This window comes from Heterocephalus glaber, unplaced genomic scaffold, assembly GCF_053883595.1.
Source record: "Heterocephalus glaber isolate CG9 unplaced genomic scaffold, H.glaber_assembly_v1.0 deba00000122, whole genome shotgun sequence".
Lineage (NCBI taxonomy): Eukaryota > Metazoa > Chordata > Mammalia > Rodentia > Bathyergidae > Heterocephalus > Heterocephalus glaber.
The window spans coordinates 63,680,517-63,697,886 of NW_028258138.1; the positions used below are offsets into that span (position 1 = coordinate 63,680,517).

At 37.2% G+C, this 17,370-nt stretch overlaps 1 pseudogene; it reads right to left on the reverse strand.

Moving 5' to 3' along the window:
* Nucleotides 1-13,611: 13,611 nt before the first annotated feature.
* Nucleotides 13,612-15,273, reverse strand: LOC101716759 (F-box-like/WD repeat-containing protein TBL1XR1; annotated as a pseudogene).
* Between the last annotated feature and the right edge of the window lie 2,097 nt (nt 15,274-17,370).

The window sequence follows — 17,370 nt, forward strand, 5'->3', positions numbered from 1 at the left end:
CCAATCTGGGCTGTGTAAGTAGGCTCAAGGCCAGCCTGTACTCCATAGGGAGGTCCTGCCTCAAAAAAAAAAAAAAAAAAGGAAGGAAAGAAAAGAAGATTGAGAAATTGGTAGCATTTAAGCCAGAGTTTAGGAGGATGAATCTAGAAGTAGATAAGTACAGTTTTTACCAAAATTATACAGAGGTTTTTAAAGAGAGAACAGGAATATAAACACATCTTACAAAAAATTTGTATCCAGCAAATGTGAAGAACTAAGAAAAACTCGAAATGAAAAAAGTACGGAAAGATAAAAGGATAAAACACTGAACAGGCATCTTTAAAAATAGCCACTTACGTGAAAAAGGTGTTCAACTTCTAGTCAGAAGTTTCAGGGAAAGGCAAATTAATACAATTGATACCTTTCTTCATAAATACAATGTGATACTTTTCTTCACACCACCCAGCTAAGGTGGAAGGACAGGGAATATCAATTGGTGAGGATACTCAATAACTGAAACTTAAACATTTTTGGTGGAAGTGTAAATTTGGAAAAGCACTTTGGAAAACTATGTTAAGAATTCTATTCAAGGGCCGGGGATTTAGCTCAGTGGTTCCGGCACCTGCCACACAAACACAAGGTCCCAAGTTCGATCCCCGGTACCAAAAAAAAAAGACTTAAAAAGAAAAAAGAATTCTATTCTAGGTGTCTATACAACAGAAATGTATACACATGTTCACCAAAGCCATATATCAACATGCTCATTGCTGCATTATTTATAATAGCACCAAACTAGAAATTACCTAAATGGTAGTTTGAAAGAATTGTGGAAATTTGTGGTAGAGTCACAATGAAATACTATACCAAAATGAGAGTTAGTGCAACATTCAGAAGTCTCACAAACAATAATTAAAGAAGCCAAACAAAGAACACATCATATGTATGATTATATTTGTATAAAATTCAAGAATATAACATTAATCTGTTTCAAGCAGAGTAAGTTACACATAATGGGGAAGGGGTTATTAATAACAGAAGGATGGCATAAAGAGGGCTTTTGGGGTACTGGTAACATTTTGAGTCTTGTAGTTCCAGCTATGCCTTAGTTACTTTTATTGCCTCTGAGACACAATACCCAGCACCAAAAATTAAATTTTGTCTTGGTTTGTAAAGGTTTCAGTCCATAGCTAGCTCCAAGGCAGGGCAGCATAGCACAGAGAAGAAACAGCTCATGGCAAGGCAGGAGGAATCAGATCAAGGAAGGGAGGGACATACACTCTTCTAAGCCACACCCCCAGTGACCCCCCTCCTCTGACCAGTCTTCACCTCCTAAATCACATTTAGCCCCCATGATCCAATCACCTCCCTAATGTCCCACCTATGAGTCCATGATACTTTAAGGGGGGGACATCTAGATACAAATCATAAGCTAACAGGTGTGTTCACTTTGTAAAAATTCATATTACATGTATTGAAACATTACATGATACACCATTTATATATAATTGTTATGTTTTTATGTATCAAAAATAAATTTTGGGGCTGGGGATTTAGCTCAGTGGCACTGCACCTGCCTCACAAGTGCAAGGTCCTGAGTTCGATCCTTGGTACCAAAAAAAAATAAAATAAATTTTTAAGAATTCACACACAATTCAAGCACTTTTCTGTATGTGTGCCAGTTTACAAAAAAGTAATGATTATAATTAAGGTATTTCTATACTTAAAATAGTTTTGTACTACCAAATATATAGTAGTTTAAAAATACTTTTTAACCTAATAATAGAATACTATTTTGTATGTTTGAGTTTTAGTTGTGCTTTCTTAACAGTAGTGATAGATTTAATTTTTGTTTTGTTTTGTTTTGTTTTTTTGGTTTAGTGCTTGAGATCAAACTCAAGGCCTTGGGCACGCTAAGCAAGAATTCTACCACTAGCAACCTACAGAGCCATTCTCTGGATTTTTCAATTCAGGAGATTTCAGTTTTCTTTGCAACTAAAAACTTGTTTTGCTTTGTCAGATATCTGATAAGGATTTGGGGAATAATCTATTCTTAGAGTGAAGCTAACTGAACTACAAAATCATTCAGTAGTGAACTGTGGTCACATTCACAGTGTTATCGCTATTGTATGAAAATATGTATTCATATGTAGACCTCAAAGAAGCAATGATGACTGCCAAAAGAAGTATAATGTTTTAAATAATTATATATTTTAATTTTATTTTTCCAAACTTGTCTGAATAAGAGCTGGGGATTTAGGTCAGTGGTTCTGGTGCCTGCCTCGTAAGTGCAAGGACCCAAGTTCAATCCCTGATACCAAACTTGTCTGAATACAAGTGGCATTTGGGATTGTGTTAATAATAGAAACTTTTAGACTCTGCCCTAAACCAACTTGATTTGGAATATCTTGTTTAAGGAAAGTGTAGGGAAATCGATTTAACAAATGTCCCAGATAATTCTTACTATAGGACATTTTAGAAAACAACTATCGTTATTCAGTGCTTAGCTATAAAAGGTAACGTAAGAGACATTTAAATTGTCTTTCCAAACACTTAACTAGTTTTATCACAATCTCAGTATTATAAGACTGCTGAACCATGTGTACTTTAACCATTCCCTGGTACTGGCCTTAAACAGCACTCTACAGAGTCACATGTGTTGGTTCACTCAGACTCAAACAGGACAGTTTTCTTGAATCTTGAAATTTAAGCACTAATTATTGTTATACCAATGGATGTCAAACAATTCTATTACAGCAGTTTCACATACATACTTACTGGACCTGCAATTTCTCTTTTTGCTCACTTCTCCATATATACGAGAGGGGTTTTTATTTTGTTTTTTGGGGGGTATTTTTTCCCCTGGTACCGGGGATCAAACTCAGGACCTTGTGCTTTCAAGGCAGGTGCATTGCCACTGAGCTAAATCCCCAGATCAATAGGAGAGTTTTTAAAGGAATAAAAATTCTGCAATGTATTTCAAGCTTAGTCTGTGAATATAATTATAAAAAGAATATAATCTGTTTTTTAAGAACAACATTTGTCCTGGGATTCAAATTTTCTTTTTCTTTAATCAATCATTTTTTTAAGTTTCATTTTAAACCATCTGAATAGTTCTTGTATTTTTACAATTCCCAAATAGCTGGTACATTTAGCATTACTTGATGACTTAAAATTGTACTAAGAGTTTGGGGACACCTTGTATAAAAGCCTCAAATTGCCTTCAATAATATAAAATCATTCATGGCCTTTTATTTTTAAAGTGCATGTTATATTTTAAAGTTGTTATGAAGCTCTTTTGATGCTTGCCTTAGGGTAGTATTTCTCCAAAAATGGTATTGAAGGTTGGGGTCTTTGGAAGCAAATGCTGAGATGGAGCTTGGGTACAAGTTTAGGAATCAACAATTTAGAAAGGAAGGAGCAAAAAGCAGAGTTGGGTAAAGAAGTCAAAGTACAAAGCAGGCTTACCTTAGTCTTAGGTTCTCCTGGGGAAGGCCTCAGGAATGCATACTGCCAGCACTGAGACTCATCAGCCTGAAATGGACAGGTCTGTCTACTCTGGCCTCTCTTGGGTCCCAGAATCAGACTACCTGAGAGGACGTGACCTCAGACTAGGTGGCTGTCAGTGTCTGCAGACTTGGAAGGAGCTGTCTGCATTCAAAGTTGAATATACACAGCACTACTTTGTGTCCATGAGAGATGGAAGGAGAGAGAGTGATAAATAATATAAATTCAGGTATATTTAGAGACAATCAGTACTTTGTGATTTCAAGTATTTGCTTAGGGAGGAGGACAAACTAAATATTTTTAAAAATGATTTATTTTTAAAGAAAAATACTAACTATATCAAATCATAAAAAGTAAGAAAATACAAGAAGAATCATGAAGGTAGTCTTCAAATGATAAATATTTTAACAACCTTGCTTGTCTGTTAAAAGCTGGGCTCACTATCTTAGCATCAGCATTAAAATGCAGATGGTTACTAAATGCTTTTAGAAGAATCTCAGGTAAGTGCCTGATTGCATTCAGAAACTCATCTTCAGATGGAAAACTTCAGGAAATGACTACATAAAAATTAATAGAATATATTTCTTGATATTTGAATCATGTGACATTACCTAATCAAAAAAAATTAAAAGTAAAATAGATAAGACACCAGTTCAAATACCTATCTTTCAGGGCAGGCGGCGGAACCACTGAGCTAAATCCCCAGCTTGGAATACATATCTTTCTTGTAGCACCTATTGGTATTATTTTCATAAACTGCTAAGTAACCTTTGAGAGTTCACTCATTTTATCTTTTGCGAAGCTCAGGAGAATTTTTAACAATAGCTATATAAATAAATCCCTGCCATTTACAGAATTGCTTAAGTGAGAAATAGTACAGTTGGAAATCCCTGTAGCTGCTTTATCTCTTTGAAGTTTTTTTGCTTCCCGAAGGAAATTTTGCGTGAAGCACACTGCCTGTATTTAAGTGGCACTACCCAAATTAAGTGACCAACTTACTTGAGTAAGTTGAGACTAATTTATAAATTTAGTTACAGCTCTTTGCTTATAGAAAGTGATGTTGCCATAATCAAGTGTCATCTATACCACAGCCTCACTATTCACTTTTATGAGAAAATTAAATTAGTCACTAGAATCTTGGTAATCAGAAACACAGGCTATATATTTAGCAAAGATTTTTAAAGCAAATTGGAAAGGAGTGCTTGCCTAGCTTTCAAGAGGCCCTAGGTTTGATCCTGAGTACTGCAAAAAAATTTTTTTTAATTGAAAGAGTATCTGCATATATGAAAAACTAGGGTAGCACAAGGGATCCAGTGGTACTTGAGCTGTTCTGATGTTGACTATGGAGTTGATTCCACAGATTACCCAGAATAAAACTTGCTAGGATTAATAAACTCAGATCTGGACTCTGTCTGCCCATGTTGACTACTGGCAAAGACATGCCTTGAAGTGGACTTTTTTTTTTTTTCTCTTCTAGTACTTCTCTTTGTTTTGTTTTTTCTTGATTATTTGTTTTTGTTTTTATATGAGTATGAACATGGTTTCTAGGTTGTTGTTTTTTTAAGCTTTTGAGACAGGGTCTCACTTTACAGTTCAGGCTGGCCCTGAACTCACTTTGTGGCCCAGGCTGGCCTCAAACTCACAGTGATCCTCTTGTCTCAGCCTCCAATTGCTGGGATTATAGGAGTGCACCACCACAGCTGCCCAATGGTTTGTAGTTTTTGTTGTTCTGTTTTGCTCTTGTTTTTATTTCTTCCTTCTCTGTTTTCCTCCTGTCTTCTTCACTAGTTTCCCAAAGTTTGCATGATCTTCCTTTGTCCTCCAACCTTGCTTCTAATCTCTTCCTCCTCTTCTATTTCTCTATTTTCCCCTCCTAACCCCTTTTAAATTTTCTCCCTTGAGTGTGAAATTGCCATATTGAGGGCTTATTTACTACATACAATTTTCTGACTCATTTTAGATTTTGTTATATAACCACAAATCTACTTTGTATGGTTAAAGGTGGCAAATTAATAGTTACCACAGTTTGACTTAGCCCGCTGGAGAGAGGTCCCAGGTCACCAGGAGCGCCACTCCAGCCTGAGCCAAGCACACTGGCCGGGACCAGCCAGAAGGTGAGGACCCCTCACCATTGGCCACGCCCATGATGGCAATCCGCTTAGCCACGGGGGCTCCTGCAGGACCCCCCCCCCCCCGCCCCGCCTCTGGTCTCCTGGCTGTACCGCTACCTGGTTCCACACTACAAAGACACAGGGGACACCAGACCACGGTACTGGGTCAGTTGGAGGGATCATCACCTCCCATCGGAACCTGAGCTATTTTCAGGGGAAGGGCAGTTGGAACCTGCAGTACAACCTTGCAGAGTTCCACCCTACAGAAGGACAGGGAGCTCAACTTGGGACTTGCCGTCAGAAATCTGCCTGAATCCCACGGGTCTGCGACTGGCTTGCTGAGATTCACTGACTTATATCTGCATACTGTTGCCCACATTGTCTATTGTGACAGCAGAGACATACCCTGAAGGAGGCCCTTCATTTGCATTTTTATTTTTTATTTCTAAAATTATTATTGGGTTTTCTTGCTCTTATTTTTAATTTTTTTCCTACTCTTTTCAAATTTTTATTTTCTCTTCTTTTTTTTCTTTCTTTTCTCTTTCCTTTCTCACACTCATTCTCTTGCTGTCCCACATTGTTCTTCATCTTCCTTTTTGTTCCTGTTCTGGCCCTAATTTGGATTTTTTCTTTATTTTTCTTTTATTCTCTTTTTTCTTCTCTCACCTGTGTCCTCTGGCCTCACTGCTAACCTTCCCCTACCATTCTACCTATCTATCCCTCCCTCTCCAACTCCTAACTCCCCATCCTGAAGGGTAAAGTTGCTATATTGAAGAGTTTGTTCACTATAAACATATGTTGGGTTGCTCCTCGATTTTAATTTAATTCACACAGTTAAAGGTGACAGATTAATAACTTTCACAAATTGTGATTTTCTAAGATGTATTTGATGCTATGGTGTTGCTGATTGTATAACTTGGGCTAAGGTATTGTGACTGATCTAGTCAGTGGTCCTTCCTGGTATAATGAAAATAAGATAGCCTCAGAGTCATTAGAGACTGAAAACCGAAAGACCAGCTATATCTGGAAGACACCTCTGAGAAACAATCATTCCATAAGCATTCTAATTACAAGCAACCAAGATACTTACAATAAGCAATTTTGAAGTATCAACCCAGGAATTAAACCAAAGACAGTACCAAAAACAAAAATGAGAAGACAGGGCTAGGGATTTAGCTCGGTGGTTCTGCTGCCTTCCTCACAAGCACAAGGACCCAAGTTCCATCTCTGGTACCAAAAAAAAAAAAAAAAAAAAATGAGAAGACATTTAAACAAGGTACAAACTCAGACTTCCAACCTACCAAGGGTAAATTATGGGGGAAACGAGGTGGAAAAGTGTGATAACCACCTGGACACCCTGAACTGATAGCACGGGAAGTAACAAAACAGATGAATGAGGCTCTAGAAAAATTCAAAGCAGAAATAATCTCCCAGATAGGTACAGAGATGGTGAGCAGAGTGAAAGAAGTGATTAGAGGCTCTAGAACAGAAACAGACAAAAAAATAGATGAGATGGGCCAGGGATTTAGCTCAGTGGTTCCACCGCCTGCCTACCAAGTACAAGGTCCCAAGTTCTATCTCTGGTACCAAAAAAAAAAAAAAAAAAAAAAAAAAATTATATGAGCTCAGAAACATGCTGGAAGCCATGAATAAGAAAGAAATGGAAACCATGATCACCCAACATAAGAAAGAAATGGAATCCATGAAACAGATTCAAACACATATTCCGGAGATTAAAAACTCCACTGAGTGCCGGGAATTTAGCTCAGTGGTTCTGCCGCCTGCCTCTCAAGCACAAGGACCCAAGTTCAATCCCTGGTACCAAAAAAAACCCCCCAAAAAACTCCATTGAAAGTATGCACAGCAGATTAAGGGAATCTGAAGATAGAATATCAAATATAGAAGACAGTATTGCAATTAAGGACCATGAAAACAGAAATTTCTTAAAAATAGTAAGGGACCACAAGAAATCAACCCAGCAGCTGCTAGATGATGCAAAGAAGAATAACATAAGACAGATATGAGTCCACAAAAAAACAGAAGAAAGTACAATTGACGTTAAAAAAAACTGTTCACAGAAGTAATAGTAGAAAACTTCCCAGACAGAGGTAGAGAATTGAACATACAGATAAATGAGACATATAGAACTCCAACTAGCCATGATCAAAAAAAATCGACACCTAGACATATGATAGTCAAGATCCCAGAAACCCAACAGAAGAACAAAACCCTACAAGCAGTTTGAGAAAAGAAACAAATCACCTACAAAGGAAAGCCCATTGGAATCACAGCAGACTTCTCAACACAAACCCTCAAGTCCAGGAGAGCCTAGAATGAAGTATTTCAAGCCCTAAAAGAAAATAACTTCCAACCTAGACAGTTGTATCCTGCAAAATCATCTTTCAAAATCAATGGGGGAAATTAGATATTTCCATGATAAAGAACACCTGAGAAATTTCATGAACACCAAATCAGCACTCCAAACAATTCTAAGCAATATCTTAGAAAAAGGCAATGAAGGTCACAACTCCATGAGGCTCAACAGAGGGAAGCCACCAGACAAGGTACGAAACTAAAGGGAAAGGGGAAAAAGAAATAAGAGCAAACAACAGTAAAACATCATGGCAAGGATGAGTCAACATCTGCCAATTATAACTATCAATGTTAATGGCCTCAATTCACCAATCAAAAGAAATAGACTGGCAGAAGGGATTAAGAAGCAAAATGCAACAATATGCTCTATACAGGAAGCACACCTAACTCAAAAAGAAATTCATAGACTGAAAGTAAAAGGATGGAAAACAGTTCTCCATGTGACAAGAACCCAGAAAAAAGCAGGGGTAGCAATCTTATTTGCAGATAAAGTAGATTTCAAACCAAAACTAATTAAGAGAGACAAAGATGGTCACTACATCCTTGTGAAGGGAACAATTCAAGAGGAAGAGATGACAATCCTAAATATATATGCACCAAATACAAATGCCTCCAACTATACAAAACAAATACTAATGGACATGAAAAACCAAATAAGCACTATTACAAATATAGTGGGGGGACCTCAATACCCCACTATCACAAGTAGACAGATCATCTAGACAAACAATTAACCACGAAATTCTAGAACTGAACCAAGCTATTGAACAAATGGACTTAATAGATGTTTACAGAGTGTTCCACCCCACAAAATCAGAATACACATTGTTTTTGGCTGCACATGGGTCATTCTCCAAAATAGACCACATGCTAGCTCATAGGACATGTCTAAGTAAATGTAAAAGAATTGAAGGTATCCCCTGTATATTATCAGACCATAGTGGAATAAAATTGGAGATCAATAACGTAAGAAACCGTAAAACTCCCACAAACACATGGAAACTGAATAACACCCTCCTGAACAACCAATGGGCCACGGAAGAAATTAGACAGTTTCTACAAGTAAATGATAATGCCAGTGCAAAATACAGGAATCTATGGGACACAATCAAAGCAGATCTACATGGGAAATTCATAGCAATGAATGCCCATATTAGGAAAACAGAGATAACTCAAATAAATAACAATGCAGAACCTCAAGCTCCTAGAAAAAGAAGAGCATAGCAAACCTAAAGCTCGTACAAGAGAGGAAATTATAAAAATCAGAGCAGAAATCAATTAAATGGAGACAAAGAGAATGATACAAAAAAATCAATAAATCAAAGAGTTGGTTTTTCAAAAGAATAAATAAAATCGATAAACCTTTAGCCAACCTTATCAAAAAAAGGAAAGAAAAGGCTCAAATCCATGGAATTAAGAACAAAAAAGGTGAAGTCACAACAGACCCAGCAGAAATCCAGAGGATCATCAAGACCTACTTCGAGAACCTGTACTCTAATAAAATGGAAAACACAGAAGAAATGGACAGATTCCTAGATACATATGAATTCCCAAAGTTAAATGAAGAAGATATAGAAATTCTAAACACCCCAATTACAATTAGTGAAATTGAAAATGTAATAAAAATTTACCAACAAAAGCTCAGGTCCTGATGGCTTCACTGCTGAATTCTACAAGACATTTAAAGAAGAACTATAGCCATTACTCTTTAAACTCATCAAGGAAATTGAAAGGGAAGCAAGGCTTCCAAATTCATTCCTGGAAGCAAGTGTTACTTTGATTCCAAAACCAGGGAAAGACCCAACCCAAAAAGAGAACTACAGGCCAATCTCCCTAATGAACATAGATGCAAAAATCTTCAACAAGATACTGGCAAACAGAACACAGAGGGTCATCAAGAAGATCATACACCCTGACCAAGTCGGATTTATCCCAGGGATGCAAGGATGGTTCAACATCCATAAATCAATAAATGTAATACACTATATTAACAGAGTCAAGGACAAAAACCATATGATCATCTCAATAGATGCCGAAAAGGCATTCGACAAAATCCAACACCCATTCATGATAAAAACCCTACAGAAATTTGAAATAGAAGGTCTTTATCTCAACCTGATTAAAGCTATCTATGAAAAACCAACAGCCAACATCATACTAAAGGGTCAAAAACTGAAAACTTTCACACTAAAATCAGAGACAAGACAAGAATGCCCACTATCAGCACTCCTGTTCAACATTGTTCTGGAAACATTATCCACATCAATTAGAAAAGAGAAAGAAATAAAAGGAACAAAGATAGGAAATGAAGAAGTTAAACTGTCCTATTTGCTGATGATATGATACTTTACATAGAAGACCCAAAAAACTCTGCCAAAGGACTTCTCGACTTAATTGTCAGATTCAGTAGAGTAGCTGGATACAAGGTCAACACTCAAAAAACAATAGCGTTCTTATACACAAATAACAGACTCACTGAGAGAGAAATTAGGGAAACAATCCCTTTTACAATAGCATCCAAAAGAAATGAAATAGGTAGGAATCAACCTAACAAAGGAAACAAAAGATCTCTACACTGAAAACTACAGCACTCTGAAAAAGGAGAGCACACAGGATATAGGAAAATGGAAAGACATCCCTTGTTCCTGGGTAGGAAGAACCAATATAATGAAAATGGCCATACTTCCAGAGCTGATTGAAATTCCAACAATATACTTCACAGAACTAGAGAAAACAATCCAAAAATTCATTTGGAACAAGAAGAGACCTAGAATAGCAAAAGCAATTCTAGGCAACAGAGATATGACATGAGACACAAAACTATACTACAAAGCTACTGTGATAAAACAGCATGGTACTGGCAAAGAAACAGACCTGAGGATCAGTTGAATAGATGAGAAGATGCAGAAACAACTCCAGACATACTCAGCCACCTCATCTTTGACAAAGGAGCCAAACACCCTCATTGGAGGAAAGATAGCCTTTTTAATAAATGGTGCTGGAGAAATTGAGTTTCAACCTGCCATAACTAAGATCACTAACATGCACTAAACTAAGATTGAAGTGGATTAAAGATCTAAATATTAAGACAGAAACACTAAACTTCCTGGAAGATAAGTTAGGTAAAACTCTTGAAGACACTGGCATAGGAAAAGACTTTATGAACAAAACCTCAGTAGCACAGGAACTAGCACAAAGAATCAACAACTAGGATCTCATCTTATTAAAAAGCTTCTGCACAGCAAGAGAAACCACCAATAGAGCCAAGAGACAACCTACAATGTTGGAAAAATTTTTAGCAGCTGTACCTTAGATAAAGGACTACTATCTAGAATATATAAAGAACTTATAAAACCCAGAGACCCACATTCAAAGACCCAATTCAAAAATGGGCATCTGAAATGAACAGACATTTCTCAGACAAAGAAGTAAAAGCAGCAAATAAATATATGAAAAAATGTTCAGCATCACTTGTCATTCCAGAGATGCAGATGAAAACAATGCTGAGATTCCACCTCACCCCAGAAAGAATGGCTGCTATCAAGAAATCAACCAATAAGGGCTGGGGATTTAGTGCAGTGGTTCCAGCGCCTGCCGCACAAGCACAAGGTCCCAAGTTCGATCCCCGGTACCAAAAAAAAAAAAAAATCAACCAATAACAAATGCTGGTGGGGTTATGGGAAGAAAGGAACCCTTCTCCATTGTTGGTGGGAGTGCAGACTGGTGCAACCACTGTGGAAATCAGTATTACCTCAAAGCACTAGGATTAGAGGTCCCATTTGACCCAGCTATTGCCCTGATGGGTGTCTTCCCAAAAGAATTAAAAGAATCATACCACAGCGATATATGTGCACCAATGTTTATAGCAGCACAATTTGTAATAGCTAAAGCTTGGAAACAGCCCAAGTGCCCATCAACTGGAAACTGGATAAAGATGTGGTTTTTTTATAAAATGGAGTACTACTCAGCCATAAAGAACGAGAAACTAGAGACATTTATAGCTAAGTGGATGCATATTTTGGCCAGCCTCTTAAGTGAAATAAATGGGACACCATGTGTAAATACCGAATAGTTTCTGTAGTGTGAGAAACTGAAAGTGTAAATAAGGGTTAAGATGATTAAAATGAATAATTGATAATTTGAAATAGGAAGAAAAGATCCAAAGTGGTAGGGGTGGTGGGAAGGGAAGGGGAAAGGAAAGAAGGGAATGGAAAAATTATGAGAAAAGAAAAGAAAATGGAAATGAAGTCTATGTAAATAGGGAAGAGTAGAGAGGGCAAAGGGCTCACAGGTAATGGGGAAAAAATAAGAACCAAGATACATCATGTATGGGTACAAGCACCCAATGATAAATGTAAATGTATTGTATACCTAAAATGTACCAATAAAAGAATGTAAGGAAAAGAAAAAATTTTTCACCTTGAGGCAAGTCTTTTATTTTAGAGAGTGCTTTTCAAAGTAAGGTAGCGAACATTTTGACATGTAATGGCATTGTTACATGCGTTATTTTGCTTTGAATAAAGAAAAATAACATGAGAGATTTTTAATACTGGAGTTTGATTACATTAGATAGTTAAGCTCCTATACAGAATGATGGCCACTTTGAGAAACTCCTTCTTATCCAGAAACATTTTAATCTCTTAGAAAACAAAACAGACAAAAAAATCCAAAACTACTTTGCTCCTTTTCACAACAGTGCACATTTTAACCATAATTTAGTTATGGCTATAAAACAGCAAAAGATTTTTTAAATGTATATTCTATATGGTATTTGCAAAAATTTTTGTGCCCTTCTAGTCTTTATTTGCCAGAAATGTCCCCCCCTAAAAGAAGCTATTGTATTTAAGCCACATCACCAAAAACAAAAAAACAGACAAAATCCACAAAAAAACAGAGCACAATACACTTTTACTGATGTGCCTTACAGATTGACATGACTGAAGTCACACATTTTCATTTAATTTCCAATTCCCTTTTTCACAATATGCACCAAATGAATATATGCTCTGAGAGCCATAAAATGTACCAAACATCTATCTCTTCAAAAGAATGGATAAAAGTATTTTTAAGAATGTTTTATATTTTTTAAAAGGTGAAAAAAAATAATAAAACTGATTCACTCTCTTACTTCATGCATCCATAATCTAAACCAAAAACAAAATTTCAAAGCAAGAATGAACTACTGTTGCAAGTTTTTATAAGTCTATTTTCTCTGTACATACAAATTGCTCACTACTGAAGAGAAAAAAAGAATATAATACATGGTGTCTCCTGATTCAAAGGGGAGAAACAAGACTGTCATTAATATCCAAAAACTGGTACATGTATGGTCTAGTTTTTTAATGTATATTTCTTTCTCTCTTCTGTTTTTCATATCCAAAACATCTAAATGCTATTTTAGGGTCACAGCAGATTAGACTGCAGCGCTTGGTGAACAGAATTCACAAGCTGTGACAAAACTCTGTCATCTTCAGGGTATAATTTTGTTTATATACACTGGTATGTATATATTTCTTTTAGATTTGGCTGCAGTGGACTGGCCATGGTTCAAGTGGCACTATAGCAGGACACAGGTCAGGGACAGTCATTTTGGCTATGTACACATTCATAGTTGGTCCATGGGTTCCAACTAGTAGCACTATTTTCAAAGATCTAATACACCAACTGAGCCATCTGATACACTGGTTCCAACTTTGTCTCCTACTGCATTCCAGAAAATTTCAAAAATTCCACCTGATCCCCTATATCTGTGAACTAGAGCAACTGTCTGTATGTTCTTTTTGTCAAAAGAAGCACTTGCTGGATACCTGCCATCAGGACTGAAAGCTATACTGTACACAGGCTCTTGGTGTTTTGTCAAAGTATGGATACAAATCCCTCCATCTACATCCCATAACCTAATAGTAGAATTGAAGGATGCACTTGTTAACATAAGGTTGGCATTTGGATTATTCATCCCTAGTCCTGTTGCCCACTTAATAGTATAAATTTCTTTATTATGTGCTTGCAAATCATGGACACAATTGTCTTGTTTCATACTCCATATCTTCAAAGACATGTGATCAGACCAGGACACCAGAAGATTACCAGTTGGGTCCCATTTGATAGCATTTACTTCATTCCTATGTCCCTGGAATGTTTTAATAGGTCTGTCTTGTCCTAATTTGCAGACACGAATGCACATATCTGTACTACAAGAAGCGAAGGTGTTGTTGCTCTACCAGTCAAATCCAATGCTGATGTAGTACAAACAAGACAATAAGTTTATAGCAATAAGCTTGCACAGCAAGCTGAATGAAAAGTGCTGAATGAAAAGGAAACTGTTGCTTGGCTTCACCAGTATGTGCATCCCAAATAATTATAGTCATATCTACTCCAGCACTTAGGATGAAATTTCCTTTTTTATTCAATTTTAATGCAAATATAAGGTCTTTATGCTGCCCTAAGTTACTAGCAAGATTATCATCTTTAGTCCATATTCTGGCAAATCCACCATATGAACCAGTTGCTAGAAGTGTACCTTCACTATTCTAAGCTAGAGATGCTACCTCCTTGTTACTTGGAATATCCTGTCCTCCTTCCCGTATGCAATGTCTAAGTACTAACTGTGTGGAACTATTGGTGCTATTTTCACTAAGATTCCATATTCTTGCTGTTGAGTCTCCCAACCTTGATGCCAAGAGATCACTAATGGGTTTCCAAGCACAGACGAAAACTTCAGATTCATGGCCCTGTGACACAACTGCTTTATTAAGAGGGATTTCAACATCTCCATCTACTTCCATCATATCAGTATGATTGCTGTAGTATGTGCTCCATTCTCTTCCCCATTTGCTGTATTTTCTCCATTTTTTGCAGATTCTTATTGTTTTTTGTAGCAGCTGCCAGCTTTGCTGTGCAAGCTTATCTCTGTAAGCTTGTTGTCTTGTTTGTACTATATCAGGCATTATGGCATCTATCGGAGACAAAGATTCTGTGGGCCAACCATCAAACAAGGTACCATCCTCATTTATACTAACTTCTGCCTCTACATACTGTAGATCTTTCTGGATGATAGAGATCAATGCAGCAGGTGGGACAAGTGCACCATTTATATTAGACTGACTTGTATGGCTTTCTATACCAAAGGTAAATGCTGAATGAGAAGATCCTGACTCTTGCAAGTATCTATATACCAAGAAGTTGACCTCATCACTGCTAATACTCATCTTTATCCCCATTTAAACCATGAAGTCACAACACAGCATATAACCCTTCAGTTATTTGTCAATCTTGTCTTTCAGATAATCTCATTGGAAGTGCATTGATGTGGGGATATACAACTGAATATTCAGTATGGCCAATCACAACCTGCTGTTGCAGGAAGCTGGCAATAACTTTGCCAATTCTACACTTTTGAACCCAACTTCAAAGCAGCTCTATTAAGGGGCCAGGAGTGTAGCTTAGTGGCACCACACCTGCCTGGCAAACACAAGGTCCTGAGTTCAATCCCTGGTACGAGGAAATAAAAAAAGAGGCTCAGGCTCTACCAAACACCTCCTAAGAGGACAGAGGCACCAAGTCATGCAAATGCATCCTGACCGAGGCCAGTGGCCCTCCCCTCCCCCATCAGTACCTCCATTAGGAGAAGACACAGTTTGTCATTTTCTAGGCTATGTTAGATGCTAGCTATTGTTATTGCTGATTTTACTACTTTAGCCAAGGTGACATAATGGTGCTAATCAGCTGTTCTTCTTGGTATACCAAGACTGAAATTTCCTAAGGGTCTTAAAAAATGCTATAGGCTAGTGCCAAAGAACCAGGGGCTGGGCCAAGTAGGTAGCAACTTCTCATGCCTAATAAATTGAAGAAGTAGGGTCTTGCCACAAACTCAAAACCCAAAAGCCAGCTACGCCTGGAAGATACCTCTGAGGAGTACTCATTATTTAAGGGTTCTAAATACTAGCAATAAAGCTACTTACCATAAGCAATTTATAAGCATCCATGCAGGAATTAAACTAAAAAAGAAATTTAGAATACACTTAAACAAGATGCAACCTCAGACTTTCAGTTCACCAAAGGCAAATCCAGGGGGCAATGAGGTGGAACAATCCAAAAGCTACCCACCTGGACTCTCTGAAGTAGTAACAGCAGAAGTAACTCAGTAGGTGAATGAGGCTTTAGAAAAATTCAAATCAGAAATAATTTCTCAGATAAGTACAGAGATAGTGACCATAATAAAAGGCATGTTTAGTAACTCTAGAGCAGATACAGATAAAAAAATAGAAGAGCTTGGGAAAATTATGAATACCTAATATAGGAAAGAAATGGAATCCATGAAACTAATTCAAACATATCCAGGAGATTAAAAGTTCCATTGAATGTATACACAACAAAATGAGCCAATGTGCAGACAGAATATCAGATATAGAAGACAGGATTGCAAGTAGTGATCATGAAAAGAAAGATTTCTTAAAAGTAGCAAGGGACCACAAAAAAATCAATCAAACAGCTGCTAGATGATGTAAAGAAGAACAACAACATAAGACTGATCGAGGTTGATGAAAAAGCAGGAGATAGCACAAAAGACATTAAAAACCTGCTCATAGAAGTAATGGCAGAAAACTTCCCAAATAGGGAAAAAGAATTTGACATACAGATAAGTGAGTGATAGAACTCCAATTAGCCATGATAAAAACCCATATAATAACCAAGATTCCAGGGCTGGGGATTTAGTCCAGTGGCACCATGCCTGCCTCACAAGCACAAGGTGCCGAGTTTGATCCCTGGTAACAACAACAACAAAAGACTTCAGATGAATCCTTTAAGATTTTATGATCTACTTCAGGGAAAAAGAGTAAGAGAAAGTCAGAGAGATATTCCTGCTTCTATAGTCTTATCAAATTGTTTCTGTTTAAAAAATTAGCTTTTTTCAGTTTTTATTTTTTTATTATTGTTTTTATTTATTTTTCAGTACAAAATGATTGCATTCTCCCTGTGGATTTGGTAGAGGTACATAACAAATCTTAATTCTTTTCATCCCCTCCCCTCTCCTTCCTCCCCTCTCCCTCCACCTCTCGGTTCCATTCCCTTTTGAAAAAGATCTACCTCCCTTTTTCCTATTATCTACATTTTATTTTTCTCTCTTTATATTTTGGGTTTCTCATATAAGATAAACCATTCAGTAGGTAAGCTTGTATATTTTGGACCTGAGTGTGGTGGTGCATGCCTGTAATTCCAGGACTTAGGAGGCTAAAGCAGGAGGATTGTTTCAGGCCAACCTGGGCAACTTGGCATGTTCAAGGCCAGCCTAGGCCCAGAGACTCTGTCTCAAAAAGCCAAATATATTTAATTAATCGATTAATTTGGTAGCATGTCTTCAACCCAGTGAACTCTAAAATGGCGACTTCAGGTCTTGCCATCA